Source organism: Chinchilla lanigera, unplaced genomic scaffold (assembly GCF_000276665.1).
Source record: "Chinchilla lanigera isolate Chin_1 unplaced genomic scaffold, ChiLan1.0 scaffold00002, whole genome shotgun sequence".
Classification (NCBI taxonomy): domain Eukaryota; kingdom Metazoa; phylum Chordata; class Mammalia; order Rodentia; family Chinchillidae; genus Chinchilla; species Chinchilla lanigera.
Genome location: NW_004955403.1, coordinates 44,900,930 through 44,919,305, shown reverse-complemented (window position 1 = coordinate 44,919,305; position 18,376 = coordinate 44,900,930). Strand labels below are relative to the sequence as shown.

At 44.3% G+C, this 18,376-nt stretch overlaps 1 long non-coding RNA gene across 1 annotated transcript in view; it reads left to right on the top strand.

Annotated features, from left to right (window-relative positions):
- Positions 1–17,235, top strand: part of LOC102026932 — a 28,494-nt gene extending 11,259 nt beyond the window's left edge. The window contains exons 5-7 of the long non-coding RNA XR_259235.2: positions 7,127–7,469; positions 8,264–8,352; positions 16,393–17,235. This is a non-coding gene — a long non-coding RNA (uncharacterized LOC102026932). The remainder of the gene's footprint in view (positions 1–7,126; positions 7,470–8,263; positions 8,353–16,392) is intronic.
- Positions 17,236–18,376: the final 1,141 nt, after the last annotated feature.

Genomic DNA, 18,376 nt, shown 5'->3' with positions numbered 1-18,376 from the left:
ATAAGGCTACAAGCAAGATGTTGGCTGGATGATCCAGGGATCCTCTTGGAAACTGGGCGTCTTCTTCCATGCTCACATTCCCAGGGGCTGAGTTCAGTTTCTTGCAGCTGTGGGACTGAGGTCTCTGTTTCTTTGCCGGCTGTAAGCCAGGGCAAACCTAGGCTCTGAGATGCCACCTGTGGTTCTTGGACACACGGCCCTTAAGAGCCCTCTCATAGTACAGCAGCTGATCTGGAGGCTGCAAGAACTCAGCCAGCCAAGACCCAGCCCTCTTTGAAAGGGCTGCCCTCTAATTAGGACAGATCCATCCAGGCAACTGAATCAAGACCCTCTCACCTTTGCCATATAGGTTGAGTATCCCTTATCCAAAATGATTGGGGAGAGAATGTTTTAGATTTTGGATAGTTTTGGATTTTAGAATATTTGCATATGTATCATGAGGTATCTTGGGGATGGACCCAAGTCCAAGCACAAAATTCACTCATGTTTCACATAAACCTCATGCACATAGCTTGAAGTTGGTTTTGTATATTTTTAGTGTATCTACATTTTGACTCTAACCTATGACATGAAGTCAGGTGTGGAATTTTTCAGTAAATAGTGTTATGTTGGCTCCCAAAAGTTTTGAATTTTAGAGCATTTCAGATTTTTGGTTTTTGGGATCAGAAATGCTCTCTCTCTCTCTCTCTCTCTCTGTCTCTGTCTCTCTGTATCTCTGTCTCTCTCTTTCTCTCTGTCTCTCTCTGTCTCTCTGTCTCTGTCCCTCTGTCTCTGTCTCTCTGTCTCTCTCTCTCTATATATATATATAATCACTGTGGTCAGATTGCATTAGATAGAATCAAGGCATAGATTCTGCCTGCATTCTAGGGGAGGGAGTTATACAAGGTGACCCATTGAGATCATCCTTGGGTGTGCCCAACACACACCCATGGGAAGAGGTTGATGCAGAGGAAAAACTTTGAAGATGCAGGGGGGAAAGGAGGGAGAGTCCTGGGGCAATGTCCATAATTCGATGAGAAAGGATAGGCTTTAGGGCATAGGTGGAGGCACCAAGCTGAACTTGGTGTCCAGCCAGGTTGTGGATGACAACAGGAGGGGGGCCCACAGACTGGATGCCAGGAGACACGGCGGAGTGGGGGACTGTCAGTGATCTCAGTAGGTGAAGCATAAAAGTGACAAGGGGCTGAGAATGAGATTGGAAAGAAGAGGATGGAGGTTTATTTTATTATATTAATAAATCTCCATGTTTCTTTTCATGGGTCTCATCTCTCTATATTGATTATAATGTCCTTATACATCCTTCTTATTGGCTATCTCCTCTCATTTTTTTTTGTTTTTTTTTTCCAGTACCGGGGACCGAACTCATGACCTTGCGCTTGCCAGGCAGGCGGTTTGCCGCTGAGCTAAATCCCCAGCCCCTCTCCTCTCATTTTTATGAGAGAGGAGGACCTATAGACTCAGTGCTGGAGATGCATTGGGGGCAGACGCACAATCCAGACCTCTGCCTGAGAGCGGTCAGGTGCCAGGCTGGAGTATTTCAGGGAGGACCAGGTGAGCCACTCAGGCTTGACCAAAGGGAAAATCAACATGCAGACCTCAATGCATACAGAAAAGAGGCTGCTGGCTCTGGATGGAGCAGGGGTGGAGCTAGTGACTTAACTGTCATGGCTGGAGGCACTCAGGCATTGAGAATGCATTTAACCGGTGATTCAGAATGTGGAGCCACAAGGCTAATAGACATTGCATATTCAATATTTTCATTTATGGATCATAAATGCAGGGCTTGTCCTGACTTATAAACTACACGGAACACCTGTATCACAATGTATTTTCCCTACGTAATTTCCCAGGTAATTAGTTTTATGGAGTATTGCCATTTGGCACATCTCTACCCCTTTCCAAACACTCCTGGGGATATCTGAAATGCCAGGAAAGAAATCTCACCACATAGCTATATTTAAAAGTTAAATGAACATAACAACACCCTGTAGGAGGAATATCAAGCATTATACGCTTAGTCTGTACTGAGAAGCAGAATTCCCAGACAGCCTTAAGCTTAGATATCCATTCCTCCCTGCACAGCCATTGATATTTCCTTTATGGCATCCCAGGGTGGCACAGGATACTGTGGGAGAAGTTTATTGCTCTAGCCAGGTTGCTTATCTTTCTGGTCATTCTAAAAATCCATACATCCACTCACCTTCATGTCTTTTCTCTCTAGGTCTCCTCTAGGTACATCTTCACCACACCTTTCCCAGCCCAGGTGTGGAGGTAGCAGAAGCATCCCTTTCCGAAAAGCCATCCTTCCCTCTGTAGCGACTGGCCTCACTTCTGAATAGCTTTCATTTCTCCTGGTTATAGAACCAAGGGTCTTCCGCCCATGAATCAACAGTCCAGTATGTCTTGGATTTGAATCTGACACATTATTGCACTCATTTTGAGGTAGGGGAGAAGGATTGGACTTGTTATCCTGGTAGTTATTGCTTTGTTCCTCTCTTTCTCTATACTATTCTGTTATTTTCCAAAGGGACTTTTGGATCCTCTCATAAGCTAGGGAGGCTGGTGCCTAGTAGGGAGGCCCTAAGTTGCCTCCATTGCAGAAGTGTGTTGCTCCAGACTGGCCACACTCTCCTCAGTTTACACATGCTGTCTACACAGGTGGCTGTCAGGTCACATAAGTCCTATAGCAGTTTCCCATAAGGATCTGCTTCCCCACCTAACTCCCCAGGACTTAATTTCCCTAAAGGAATTGAGGTAGAGTTTTTCCAAGGAAAATTAACCTTCTAGAGCTAGTTGATTGTTATTGAGTGGCTTATTGGTTTTGCAAAGGAATTGGAATTGTAGGACTTCTGACAATTGGATCAGTTTCTCTTGGCTGTCAAAGATTTGCATGAGGAGCTCCAGAATCGAGGGGAAGAGAAATTTTCCTAGTTGCCTCTCCCTCGGACTTGGACTTTGAGAACAATTTTAGGGTGTGATATAAGGGACAGGAAGGGCAACAAAATATCTTGAAATGAAACAAAGTTAGGTAACAGGGACCCCAATGCTGGTGACCCAGGCCTATTACAGGAGGGAAGAACGGTTTGATATAGCCAGGGGTTCATGGTGGAAGTCTCTGTGAAGCCAAATTCATGATATAATGATTGATCAATTTCATAAATATTCACTTACTTTGCCAGACACTGGGCTGGGCTTTGGTCATGTACATTGAGGGCTAAAACCTGCTTGGTATCTCTCCTTGGAGTGTTTATCCTTGGGGTGCATTCAGAGAATGGTAGCTAAGAATGCGGGCCAAGCCTGGGCCCTGGGGCCTCTATGCCAGAGGACAAACACTTGTCACTGTACTGTGCTGGTTTGGAAGGAACTAGAAGGAGGGAACCACAGAGCATGGGTGAGGGCAGGGCAGGAGATGTGGGTCCTTGTCCTGAGGGCAGTCAGGTGTTCCAAGATGAACAGATGAGCTGGAGTAAGGGGTAGAGAGGACTGGGACAAGTGGGGCTGATGTGGGGAGATATTGGAGGCTCTGCAGTGGCCCAGGCCAGTGGTCTCCACATTATTTTACTAGCCACTCAAGCAACAGAAAGACATTGAACAGAGATTTCCAATATGTGTATTTTAAATCTATTTCTAAAAAGTATGCTGACATGTTATGTCTTATTTGAGATATAATATAAAAATAGGTGATATAGTGTTACATTATATATTAGCTATTATGTGTAATATGTATAAATATAATAATATGTATAAAAGAAACCAATGGTGTTGACCTAAAGATGAAGTAGGTACAGTTTTTTAAAAAGTTTTGTTTTCATGATTAATCTGCTTCATTATATCTATTGAGTCTTGGTGTGTCATTTTGTGATAAAGCAATTCAAACCTCAATTTGTAACTGGAGTTTATTTTAGTAGTTTTATTGTCTGTCTGTTGCTTGCAAAATACCTTTCACAAAGATATGTAGATCTTAGTAGAAGAAATATACTACTGACTGCACTTACTAAATCATGATATTCAGTACTTCAGTCTCATCTACCAAAAACATGAACGTTTTTATTGGTTTGGCTAGTAAATTTCTGTTTTCCTTGATGTCAGTTAGTTTTTCGTGAAAACAAATCAGGAGTTGCATTTTTCTAATTTCAACAAATGGATTAAGAAATTAAATACTCAATTTGAAAGATTGAGTAGTCTATTTTCAAAATTTTAAAGTGTTTCTCCATGAGGAATTTTAAAAGGAGAGCACATATCATTTTTTGGTAACAAAATATAATAATTAGAAAATTTTGAAACAGCCATTTTAAAAGCTCTCTCTTCTGTGAATATATTTCCCTGGCAAACTTCACAGTGTGGGGTGGCTTTGATGGAGAGTGACTGGTTATTCAGGTCCTGTGATCCTGACATCTGTCCTCACGTGATTGGACAATATATCCATTCGTACCTCCATATGTCAATACAGTGGTTGCCCGTTTGTGTGGCTTCGCTTTTTGTGGTTTCACTTACTCTTTGTCAACTGAGGTTTGAGATTATTAAATGGAAAGTGCCAAAAATAAATAATTAGTGGCTTTTAAATTTTATGCCACTCTGAGTAGTGTGATGACATTTCACACCATCCTGCTCAATCTCACCTGGGACATGAATTCTCCCTTTGTCCACTGTATCCATGCTGAGTATACTGCCCTCCTGTCAGTCACTCAGTAGCTGTTTCACTTATCAGGTCACTTGTCATAGTATCAGCATTGAAATGTACTAAAGTAAGTCTTATTTTACTTAATAATGGCCTCAAAGTGCAAATTGGTGCTGTTGGCACTTTTATTATAGTACAGTGTTATAATTGTTTTGATTAATTAGTTGTTGATAAATTCTTACTGTGGCTAATTTATGAATCAAACTTTATCATGGGTAATTATGTATGAGGAAAAATAGTCTGTATAGGCCTTGGTACTATCTGTTCTTTCAGGTATTTACTGGGAGTGTTGGAGTATAGCCCGGAGGGGGTGCCCCAACGGGGACCATTGTATATACACAGGCATGCACTCCACCTCCATCTCTATTTGATTCACCTGCCTGGAAACAATGAACATCTGGGGCAGATCATGCATTTCTCAGTGGTGTGTGTGTGTGTGTGTGTGTGTGTGTGTGTGTATGTGTGTGTGTTCCTGTGTGTGTAATGCAGCAGTGAAGTTGTGTGACTAGGGTTACTAGTTCTGGAGTCTTATAGCTGTATTGCTAAGCCATTTCTTCTCCAAATATGTTTCTTTGTTTAGTTTACTTCTCTGCACCTCCATTTCCTAGTATGAAAACTGGTGAAAATATACCGATGACACGAATCCTTGCACATGTAAAATACTTGGCTTTGTGCTCAGCATAAAATAACCACTCATCCCACTTGTTCATGTCCATCCACTCCTGCATATGCACCACAAGCGAATCATTGTGTTAGTAGTGTGTTCTTCATAGACCTCTTTCCCATAAGCCTTCCGTGTGTTGGTTCATCTGGAGGTTGATCAGTAATTACGTATGTTTATACTTTCCTAAGCAAGAACATAGTTTCTCGGTCAACGTCATTGGGGTGCAATTTACATTTGTAGCTCCCAGCATGATTGACTCTTCTCTTACCTTGGTGATGAAAGTTTGCTTTCTTTCATTTGTCTGTTCATTTGATTCTTCCCTCTTTTCTTCCCACCTAATCCCTTACTATGAGCCAGGTATTGTGTGCGGTGTAGACCATTAAGGAAGTCTGCAGGACAAACTGACTTGTCCAAACTTATTCCAGTTCAAGGGCAGGGAAGAGGAGGTGTTGGGATGCACAGCTACCAGAAGCTGACAAGTCCTGCTCCTGGACTGTCACTCACAATAACTCAGAAATACTCTTCCTACCAGGAAGGTGTGAGGTACTTGATAGCTGACTGGGAAATCAAAAGGGAATTGGAAATAGAAAGGTCCTCCTTGGGAAACTAGAGAAAGAACAGAGGAGGATGAGGTGGCACAGACATATTTTAATTCCATTTCCCCTGAGGACACAGTGCCCATTTAGTTCTTTCCCTGTGGTTGAACTTGAGTCCTGTGGACCAGCCATTCTGCACCCTTCTCTCCTCTAGCCTCTTCTCACCATGACTTCATTACCAGTGGAGATTCACCTGCAGTTCTCTGAAGTCTAGATCCTCTTTTGCTTGCCTTCTCTTTCCCAGGCCACTCCAGAGTGTCTTCCTCAGTGAGGCAGGTCACACCTACATTGTCCACCTACCTGGACAGGCACTTCTGCTCCAGTCTCCCTCAGCATCAGGAACTGGTCTTTACCACAACACTTTCGGTGCCTGTTGAAAGGTTGATTTTCCTGTTTGTCTGCTTGCAGAGACTGAGCTTCTTGAGGAAAAAAGAATCTTACCCCGGAGGACCCCAAATGAGTGTTAGAATGATGAGAGCACTGTCCCAGGGCCAGGCTGGTTTCAGAGAAGCACAGTCCGTCCAAAGCAGAGCAGACAAATGATGGCAGAGTGGCCCTTGAGGACTAGCAGTGGAGTCTGCAGGAGCAACCAAGCCCCGCTAAGGCAGGATGTGCCTATGTCACTGTCGAGGAGGGAGAGGGATCATTCTGTCTGCCCTGCAAACCTTCTCTTCCGATGGCAACGCAGATGGGTACTCTTTGCTTCCAGACACCCGCTGTCCCCTTAACCTTTCCTGGTCATCCACACCTGTCTATCAGAGCTGCATTAAGCCATCCTGCTGCACTCAGTGCAACTTGTTACATGGAAGCTTTCACAAGCAATTGCTTTTATCTAAAATTTGAAGAACCCACTTTGGTAACATTTTTTTAATCCAGTTGCGTGTTTTCGAAGCTATTAACTGTACTTTGTCCTCAAAACGAGGCTGAGTCCTTAGTTGGGGGTCAAATACTTCTTGTTGCTGAATCCACCTCTGGCCCCTCTCCCTCCCATCTGGGCTTGAGAACCCTGTGGCTGCACTAGAGCCTGCCTGGCCATGCCTTGGGCTCCCTGCTGTGGATGCTCAGGACAGGTTCCCAGAACTCTGTGGGAAGTGCGCCCCTTGGGGCCTGGACTTTTATCAAGTGACAGTGTGGCTCAGCTCCTTGGAAGTATGTGATTTTCAAAGGATGGCTCTTATTGCATCCCAGGTGGACTGCAAGCCAGCTGTGTCCACGGGTAGCTGGTATACATGGAGAGGGCTGAGCACCATGAGGTTGTAAAGAATAAAGACCAGGAAGAAGATAGAGGCTGCGAGACAGGTCATTCCATCTGGACTGGACTGAATTATTGTTCCTGAATCTTCACCCCTTCCTGGATTTGTACTGCTGGCCATGTAACTTTGAAGCTTCCACACTCTCACTAACATGCAGCGAACTTCCCCAGCTTACATTTGGGCAAGGTTCTTGATCTACTGTGGCCTGAGATTTACAGGTGGAATTAACAGCATATCTGAGGCGAGCTCTTCAAAGAATCCTGCATTTCTGCTCAATCGTGGGTATCATGAGAAAAGCTTCCCCTTGGGAGCTACCTGTCCCTTGTCAGCCTGAACCCCAGAATGAATGCAAAGAGAACAGACCTGAGTCTGAGCCACAGCAAAGAAACATATCCAGCCACTTGCAGCTTAAAACAGAGATAGTCCTTTTGCATTAGCCAGTGCACAGATGTGTAAGAAAAAAATAATCACTGTGGTGAGTTCTGAGGTGGTTTTTCTTTGCCCCAGTAACTAGCCAATAGACATTGTGAAATTGGGAACATTGATTAACCTCTCTGGCCTCTGTTCCCTGATCTGTGAGACAGAGATAATAGTGATGTTCTCCTGTAGGCTTGTTGGGAGGATTAAAGGGAGTAACACATGGAAGTATTTATAACAACTCGATACACTGCAAGTGCTCCATAAAAGATGCTGCTATTGATCTAAAGTTTTATCATTATTATTACAGGATATTTCACAATGTCTCAATGTAAAATTTTGAAATGGGTAAACTATATTCTTTTCCTAAATTCTTTTGGTACTTTTTCCAAATTGTCTTTTTTTGGAGGTGTTCTGGCTTGTGTCTAGATGTCCCCCCCAAAGCCTCATGGGGTCATAGGTGGAGCTTTTTCAGAGGTAGCTGGATCTAGAGTGTGTGACTGATTCATGGGTGAATGCTGGGATTAAGGGTGTGTGATTACCAAATCAGTGCACTGATCAGTTTGGCACTGCTCTGATCCCCGTAGTCTAGATAGAGTATAAAAGGGGCAGAAAGATGCTGTTAAGGTCTCCTGCTGCTTTTTCTACCTTGTAGGTGCCGTGAACTGTTCTCCTCTCCGATGTCCTCTGCCAAGCCACTCCGCTTTGGACCCAGTGAATTTTGGACTGAAACCTCTACAAACTGTGAGCTAAATAATCTTTCCCCTTTTAACTTTGGGGTTGGGTATTTTGTCTCAGCAACAACAGAAAAGTAACTAACACTAGGGGCACAAATGTATCTTTTCGGTAATAATCATGATAAAACATTAGATCAATAACAGCACCATTTATGGGGTGCTTGCAGTGTGCCGAGTTGTTATAAATACTTCCATGTGTTACTTCCTTTAATCCTCCCAACAAGCCGATAGGAGAGCATGACTATTATGTCCATCTTACAGATCAGGGAACAGAGGCTGGAGAGGTTAATCAACTTTCCCAATTTCACACGTCTAGGACATGGTACAGCAAGCATACAGCCCAGGTAGCCTGGTTCCACAGCCTACGTCTTTGGCTGTCACAGTGTCACTGCTTTTCTCACTTTTTTATCAGGAATTCAGAGAGAATGTGAACTCAATCCTGTCAGCATAACTCTGAGGTAGTGTCTGTGACACGTGGGCAGAGCTCGTGTTCCAGCGCTGAGCCCTGGCAGTGGGTTAGGAAGGTATCTTCCTATTAAGGGCACTTCAAGTGTTAACAAGCAAGTTGGAGAGTCTGAAATGCACTGACGCTTCTTTTTGCTTCTGAAATGACCCACGTGGGTCATTGTGACATGACGAGTCCTGACTGTGGCTGTTTCTGGTGGTTAGTCTTTCCAGGTTGCCCGGAAGGTGCAAGGCAGAATGTTTGTGTGCACCCCACCCTTTCTCTGGGGATGTGTGTGAGTGGCAGGGCAGTGTGGGTCTGAGTCCAAAGGGCTGTGTGGTAATCTGGACTCTGAAGGGTCTGATTAGGGTTAGGAAGTACAGTGAAAACGGCTTCAGGACTGGGAAAACACAGGTGTGAATGTGAGAGTGAAGTTTACCGGGATTAATAATCTAAAGAGAGAAGCACCATTCTGTCCCCAGCTGGGTGCTTCTTAGCTGACATTCTGGAAAGCTAGGGAAGTATTAGAGGCTTGTTATCCAAATCCCACAAAGCTTACTTTTACCCTTGTCTCCTGCTCTTCTTCTTTTATGCACCAGCATTTATTATTCTGGAAGTACCAACTTCTAAGATGGGCACTCCGGAGTGGGTGGAAAATCAGTGCATCACAGCCCAGGGATTAGTTCCCTCCCCTTTCCTCATCAGATATGAGTATCTGGTACCTGCGGTTTGCAGTTGCTTTCCACACACAATTAAAGTACCCACTTTCCAAGCCAGAAACATAGGACATCCCTTTTCTCCCATCCCAGCAAGCTGGGGTAACGGAGGATGACTGCTAGCAATACCCATATCAAACTCCAATCCTAGCCTGGGGAGAAAAGAATAGTGGAGAAGGACAAAAAGAATGTGACATGTAGAAGGAGAGGAAGAATAAATTGCCCAAGACATGAAAGGAGGGGCAACGTACACATTCTAACCTCATCTTATGCAAATAAGGCAGAGTTGGCTACTTTAATAGACTCTGGAAAACTGAAAGGACCCAAAGGGAGAAAGTATTGGTAACAAACGAGATGCAGATTTGGGGAGAAAAGCAGACAGAAGCTCTTCCTTGTAAAGCTAGAGGATGGGATGTTTTTAAATTAGGCTTCAACTGTAGAAGCCTGGCCAGGCTGAGGGTAGGACCACAGAGGCTCCATTGAAGCTCTTGGCACCAGAGGGAGTAGAAGGAGGCTCAAAATGCAAATAGGCCAACTCAGACCCAGGAGGCCTGGCTGAGACCCTGAGTCTCACTGGTAAGGAGAGAGCACACCTGCAGACAGATGCTATCATTACCTACTTCTGGCCGTCCGGGCTGAGCAGCAGTGGGAGCAGGGTTGGGTGGCATAGTTTGGGTAGCAGCCTCAGGTATGCGCTCTAAGACATTGTGACAGTGCAAGAAATAGGCAGTGTTAAGTTTGGACAGAGGCCCAAGGATAGAGTTAGCTGCAAGAGGTGAGCTTTTTAATTTTTTTTTTTTTATTTTAAGGAGAGTAGTAAATGAGAAACAAACAAACAAATAGAACAGTAGCAGCATACCAGTATCATAAACATAAACAAATCAAAGCAAGAACATTCAAAGTGATACTGAGTCTCAAGACAAAATAATATGAATCATCAGTGGTTGTTACATTACATACTGCTATCCTCAACTACATTGCTCAGATTACCAGATGTAAGAATGAAAGATTGCTCAAACCATTATAGGGAACAAGAAAATAATTCTTCGATAGGTGAACTTTTTAGGAAGCTTTGAGCTTTACCCTAGGCATGACCCACATACAGTGCCACGGCGAATCTGGAGACCTAAGCCAGGAAGCACAACTGTGGAGAATGATTACAGTGTCGCATGGACAACATGAGCTTTCATGTGGCTAGACTACTGCACATCAAAGAGAACATAAGGGATGTGTGCCAGCTGATGGTGTACACTGTTCCGTATGGAAACAGGAAGTCCAGGAAAATCAGCTGGAGGTTGGAGGAGATGTGGAGAATATTCCTGAAGCAAAGAGGGCGTGGATGGGCAGAGAAGCTGGGATCGCTGGGTGCTGGGTTGGGGAGAGCTCTGGCCGAAGCAACGGGAGGGAAGCACCGTGGCGACCTGTTGAGAGTGTGGATTGGGAAGCATCTGGGCTGCATTAGAAGCCTGGCTTGACCATAGTGGCTGTGTGACCTTGGGCAAGTCACATAAATCCTCCTTGCCTTCTGTCAGTAAAGGGAGACTTAACATGAGAATGAAGTGGGTCAATATTTAGAGAAGGAATTGGGTGTTATCTGATACTGAGCTAAGCTTCATATAAGGGTTTGATAGTTAGAAGATGACAATATAATTTAGAAGGAAAACATGAAGAGCTCATAGCTGTTAAGATGGCACAGCAGAAGTGGAAATGCTGAGAAAAGCCCTGGATAGTGTGCTGAAGGGTTGAACGGGAGGAGTTATTAGTTTATTAAATGTGAGTTGAGAGGAAAAAGGAGTGTCGCTCGGCTGGGGTCCCCAGTGCTGAGAAGGCCTGGCAGGTAGGAGAGAGCTGTGGAAGCTGGGAGGATAGCCCCATTTTTGGGACAGTGACATGTGTAGTGCAGCACCTGAGGAAGTGGAGGAGGCAGGGGTTTCCCCACAGAGCTGCCTCATAGACCACTGAATCCCCAGCAGAACAATGGAAGACCACCAGCCGACACAACAAAGGCATTGCTGCTATGAGCAAGTGGCCACATTTTGAAGTTGTTTCTTTATTTTGGGAAAATTCTGAGCAGAAAAGAGAGGATGGGAGTCCTGAGGTTGTGGAGGGAATAGATGCGGTGGTCTCCATGCGACCTTATATAGATTCAGGGGCCAACCTTGGCCTGAAACCAGCCATCCAGCCAGAGGTCCACATTAATAGCAGGCAGCCGTGCAGCATGGGGTCACTGAGACAGGAAGGGCTCTCCACTGGCTGGGCTGTTGTCGCGAATCTGGAATCCAGATCTTGGAGTATTTGCTTTCCAGGCACATCATTGCCCTGGTCAGAACCTCTCCCTCCCTCTCCCCAGCTTCCCGCCTCTGCCCCTCCCTGCTTGTAACTACTCTGCAGCTTGCAAAGCGCACAAGTTCACTGGGGCCACAGGGGAGCTGGTGGGGTGGGCTTCTCTCTTTCCTAATGACTTCCTCTTGACTTGCTGCTGGTAGGAGTAGTTGTAAGACAGCAGGGAATCGGCCTTCAGCCTTAGAAAGTAAAAGCTCCCGACAGTGGATTTTGTTTTCTGGAAGTAAATTAATTGAACAGCTCTGGGTAAAGAGGAGAGTAGAAAAGAGAGAAGGGCTGTGAACAAGAGAGAATCAGAGAGCCAGGTAGTCAAAGGGAGTGGGGCAAGGATGGTTGAAAGTATGGGGAAATGTTCTGTCAATCATAACTGTGTCATTGTACCAATGAAATTAATAGTTACATCAGGCCTTGGCTACACTCTGCTCATGCCTTTCAGGCATCAGCCAGCTGCTGAAGGACTGTTAGAAGCTTCTGGTAAGCAGGGAACATGGATGGAGGTAGACTGTGAACTTGGATAATGATAACACCACCTGGTGTTTCCCATAAGTCTGACCCTGGCAGTACCAGTGAAACAATTCAACACCATCCTGACCCTGTCAGCCTTGGCCTCAGAAAGTTTTGGGGAAGTAGGCCTCATAGATACCCTCTGGGTAAAGGACAAGCAACTCCTTGTTCTCCAGGGGAAACACCTGTGCTGAGAGCGAGGACAAATGATGGGGTGCTTTTGCCTCCTGGAAAAGGGGATTCCACATCATGACCAATATATTTTTTGGCCATTTATTGTACCTTTTCTGTCTCTATCTAAGGTCTTAGGGAATCTCTATTTGCTTCAGGGTAGGAGCTCAGCTTCCTGTGAACCCTAATGCATCTTTAGGTAAATGCGCATGCAGGCTGGTGGGTAAACCAGGGCCATCAGTGGGCCTTATACTATGGAGTGCACAAATGCGGGCAGATTTATCTTGTCCAAGTAGACCCAGATCCAGGCTGTGAAGATAGGAATTCCTTCCTGTACCCTCCATGGAAATAGTATTCCCTGACATCTGAAAATCCTCATGGACCACAGTTTGGGCATAGGCTTATTCCACAACATTTTTAGTTCCCTGTGCTGGGCTGTCATTTACCTCTTGTAGCCATATTATCACATTGAAGTTGCTTTCGTTTTTGTTATCTGGACCAATACTTGTTGTCTAGCCTTTCAGTGAATGGAGAATCCAGTCCCCAGAACTAGTCAGGGTCTGACGTGGATTTTCACACCATTTATTGTGTGGGAATGGCCTGGAAACACAGTTTAAATGTTCAGATCTTTTCATTTCATGTAGTGTCTCATGTTCATGGAAAGAGATTCTTAGAGATTGCCTGTTAGTTGGCTTGACACTTGCTTCTGCTTTTATTCTCATATTTTTATCTTTCTAGTTGAAGTTCTTGTCTTGTTAGACACATGGAACATCAAGCTTGGAGAGCTTATTTCAGAGAGAAAACATTTGCTCAGATCTGCCACATCCTGGTTGTCCAAACCTCATGGATAGGCTTTGGCTTTCTCTAGGCATTATTAATAACGATCCCTTTGTTTAGAGACAAGTTTTAATTTTTCAAGGCTCTTACTTGATCTCATGACAACCCTGCCAGGTAGTTATCAAATGAGATGATACATATGAAATGCCTTGTTATGGGACAGGTATAAAATGGGTAAGATGAGAGAGCATCATTTTACAAACAATGACATGAAAGCACTGAGCAATTAGATGTGAGCTGCTGTAACCGAGGAGCAAAAACCAGGAGCTTTAAAATAGGCAAATGTGAGTGGGGGAGACGAAGACCAGTCTTTAGCTGACTGTTATGTTGGGTATAGCACTTAAGACTGTCTGGTTCTTTATTTTTTAATAAACAGATGAAGGTAACAGCAACACTTATACCAGGGATGCCACAGATATTAAAGGGGATTGTGAACACAGAACATATGACACAATGCCTGGCACTCTGTGACACTCAGTACTTGGTAGGCATAATTATTTTGGAAAGATTAACACATAGATGGCCATATACCCACCTTCAACATGGAAGTTTTACATTTGCTTTTCAGTGTCTGTTATTAGAATATCATGGAACAATGACAAAAACCCCTGATATGAAAGGGTAAAAGATCTATCCTATTTCCCACTCAATTCAGAGATGAAAGCTTTGCAGTCCAGAGACAGAAAATAGTTTTCCCCAAGGCACACAGCTGCTTAGAGGCAGCATCATGGTGATCAGTTGCCTGAGCCTTGACAATTTTCCAGGCTGCATGACTTTAAAAGCAAACACAGTGACAATTCTGGGACAACTGAAAAGGGCTAGTCACCATAGACAAGATCTGGTTCCCCTGTGACCAGCCAGCTCAGTAACCTCTTCACTTGTGAAACAAATGTTCTCTATCAAGTCAGACTTTTCTCAGTGTTTATTCTCTGGATACGGAAAAGGCCCTGCCCATTGGTCTGCCTGGTCCTCAGGCTGTCCTCATCCTCGGAGACTAGGACACTTTTCCACATTATCTCCACACCTCACCTCTGTACTCTTCCCTGGATCCTTCTGAGCTCAGGGTCATGGGAGAGCCTCAGGGCTGGGTTAGTGCTATGTGGAGGCCCCATTGCCTATAAGTGTGGCGCTGGGGGAGTTGCGTTCAGGCCACTGGGAGGAGAAAAAGAATGAGAAACATGTGGGTGACAAGCTGGTCACAGAGAGAACAGTGAGTGATGTCAAGGTATAGTAAAGTAAGGAAGTGAGAGAGAAAAAGAGTGAGGAGTTGAGATTGGCAGCATGAATTGTTGGTGTCTCATACACCATCTGCCTGGAGACAAACAAGGGACTTCTTCCAGAATATATAAGGGACTCAGGTCAATGGGACAGGACAGATTATTCATGAAAGAAAGAATAGGCAAAAGCCTTAACATTCAAATGGTCAGTAACATATGAAAAAGATAAATATGTTTAGCAATCAGAGAAATGCAAATTAAAAGAATATACCACAGCGAATAAAATAAGACATCAGGTGTCGTTGAAAATGTAGAGCAACTGGAACTCTCACACTCTCCTAATGAGAGAATAAACTGGAAAAACTGCTTTGGAAAATTGCTTGGTAATATCTACTAAAGCCAACTATCCACACACACTGCATGGATTCGTAATTTTACTCTGTGATAGTGCCCAAACAGAAATGTGTTTCTGTGAATCAATCAGAAAGAATTTGTAGAAGCATTATTACAAAGGCCTCAACCTGGAAATAACTTGAAGTCTCGCAATAGTATGACGTATTGATTTTTTTTGGTACCAGGAATTGAACTCAGGACCTCACGCTTGCCAGGCAGGCACTTGTGCCACTGAGCTATATATCCCCAGCCCCTCAGTGGTATGATGAATAAAGATTCCGGATACAATATCTCAGAGGGGTGCGATACAACTATGAAATGAATGATGTTGCTCTGTCTAATGGATTAGACACAGAGAGACATATATTACATATATGATTTCATTCATATCCTGTTCAGAAATGGGTAAAACTGACCTGTAGTTTTACAGAAAAAAATAAAAGACTGACAGTGCCTTTTTTTTCTTTGACTTGAATGGCGCTTACATGAGTGATTTTACCTTGTGAAAACTTATTGAGAAGAGCTCTTTACAGTTAGAATACATTTCTCTGTGTAGATACTTTTTTAAATAAGTGCATGTATTTAAAAAATGGATGCAATGTTTCATCCTGTGTCTTTCATACATGCTGAGAGTTACTGTGCTGCTGCGAGCAAAACATCTGGCCCTTGGTTTCTCTAGGACACTATGCTGCTATCCAGAGATATGGTGCGAAAGAAAGATAGGCCTAGCTTCCCTTTGGGTTCCACCCTGAGCCCGAGTAATCTTGCATTAGCTACCCCTCCAGCACCCAGGAATTAAGACACCTGTGTGCAATTGGCACCTTCCAGCCCCAGCACCTTCTCCCTTCCTCTCTAGAGAAATAAACATATTTTCTGTTTGTTCTGGGCCTTCAATCCTACCAAGCCACTTGTTTGAGAACTTTAACAAATTGACTCCTGCCAATCTCCTCTCTTCTCCAGCCATTCCACTTCATTTTCAGTCCATTCCCCACCCCCCCACCTTTTGTCCTTGGTTTTCAAGACATCCCATTTGGGCTGAGCCCTATTCGGTGACAAGATGTCAGAACAGCTCAGGCCTTAGTTCTGTTGTGTGATTTAAGAAAAAAAATTGACTGGGGAAATTAGATGGAGGTGATTGCAGCTAAAGTGCCTTTTATTGAAGCTTTTGGAAAACGTAAATGTCATCAGTCTTGTCAAAGCCAGACACAGGAGAAAATAACAGGACTAGAGGCGGGCCAGGATACATGCTGGGACCGTACGAACATAGAATTAGTCTTCTCTATTTGTTATTATTTTTTCCTTGTAGGTAGTGGGGTGGAAGGGGCAGGAGAAGAGAAGACAAACAGGAGGGGAGAGTGGGGCATGGTAGGAACCTGGATGAAAAGTGCTAAACTTGAGCAGTGTTATTTTTTTTCTTCTAGAGCTTTGACTACATCCCTGTGATTTCTGAGCAACTGAGATGAAAACAGCTGAGATGAGGGGTTAAAAGCTTTGCCCTTTGCCTGGAATTAGAGTTGTGGGCAGTGGCCCTGGCTGGGCTGGCAGAGGAGATGTGATATTCGGGTCTTGGCTGTCGTCACAGCAGCTGGGGACCAGCAAGTCATCCATGTGCCCTTTCTCGGTGACAACTGGGAAGCACATCCACATGGAAAGGACAGGCCTACCACTCAAAGGCCCCCTGAAAAACTTCTACCTGTGAAGATAAGGAAGACTACTGCGCAGCCCAGGACAGCATGTGGCTAAAAATCCACAACTGAGTTCTGAGGAAGGATTAGCTATGCATCTGTAACTGGAGGGAACTAATGTGTGTAAATCAGTCAAAATTTGAGCTTGAAACCTATAGATTCATGGATGAGAAGTGAATGACTTAACCAGAAGTAGAAATGGAGATTGAGGTTGGGGCATTGTAGGCAAGACTTGGATAGATGATTCTTTGTGCAAATGTCTGGACTGGTGATGTTTGGCAGTAGGGAGGGCAGGCAGGAGGCAGCAGGTGGCCACTCCCAAAAAAGTGCGAGCTCAGGGAAGGGAAGTCTAGCATGACAGTCCTGGGCCAGGCATGGTGACAGGAATCAGGTGGAATGCAGTTGTGCGTTATGGAGAAAAGGTAGGGCTTAAAAGAGCATAAGCAGAGCCTTGTTTCGGAGCAGTAGAAGGTTCAAGGTTGGAGTAAGGGCCTAAGAGCAAGGTTATCAAAGATCTCTGAGACTATGACTATGGGATCCTCACAGTTACCTCTCTGAGGGTAATACTAATTCCTTGTTCCAATAGGGGAAGAGACTATGTTTGGGAATAGAGTAACTACTTAGGTTGGCAGAATGGAGAGAGCTAAACGTTCCCTCATGTAGAATCTCTCGTGTTAGTCCACCCTATCTAGAATCCAGTCTGTTAGATCTGAGTAGGCCAGACATTTGAGAAACTGGAATTAGAAGGGAAGAAGGCATTTGTGAAGGTTTTGTGGAAGAAATATGACTCACATTCTAAAGTTTCCATCTTCCCTCCATATCTCAAGATTGGGATCATCCAGATAATAATACACCCTGTTGTAGGCAGGGTTTGCAAGGGAATATATTCGATACAGGACATACAATTTATAAGATTATTTTATAATATTCACCCCAAAAGCCAAATGTAGAAGAGTGCAGGAGACCTGTCCATGCGCTAAAGACCCAAAGAATCCACCTAGATCCTATGACAATGTGCTGCTGGATTCTAGTTGAAGGCCTATGGCCAGTGGCAATGTCTCCTGCAAGTCTGTTATCAAGGATCTGCCCTGGGAAGGCTCAGCGGTCACTGGTGAAAGCTAGAAAGTCTGCCAGCAGGCTGAGGAATCTGCACTGGAGCAGGGAAGTGATGCTCAAGGTAAGGACCAGCGCTCCCCAAAAAAGAACCACAGTGGTGACAGTGAGGGCTCAACCTCCTCCAATGATGAGAACAGCGGAGTTCATACCAGGAAAACTAGCGTGACAAGCTTCTCCAGGAGAATCAACAGCACACCATCTTCCCCTGCAGTTCTCCTTTTATGCTGCTGGGCATAATTCTCAGGGGGCCTTCCACACCCAGAACTACACTGATTCACTTCAGCTGGGTGTTATGCGTTGCCCCTTAGTCAATCCACTACACACCTGAAGCATATCTGATCTGAAAATCCAAAACCAAAATTGATCCCAAACATGACCGTTTTAAGCTCCTAAATGATGTCACCAGTAGAACATTTTATACTTCCATTCATGCGACAAGTTGCAGTTAAAATGAAGATTCATGAACATATTGTACAAAATTAATCTGTAGCAGGGTGTGCTGGTGCACACCTGTAATCTCAGCACTAGAGTGACTGAGAAAAGAGGATTGCCATGAATTCAAGGCCAGCTGTGGCTATATCATGAATTCAAGGCCAGCCTGAAC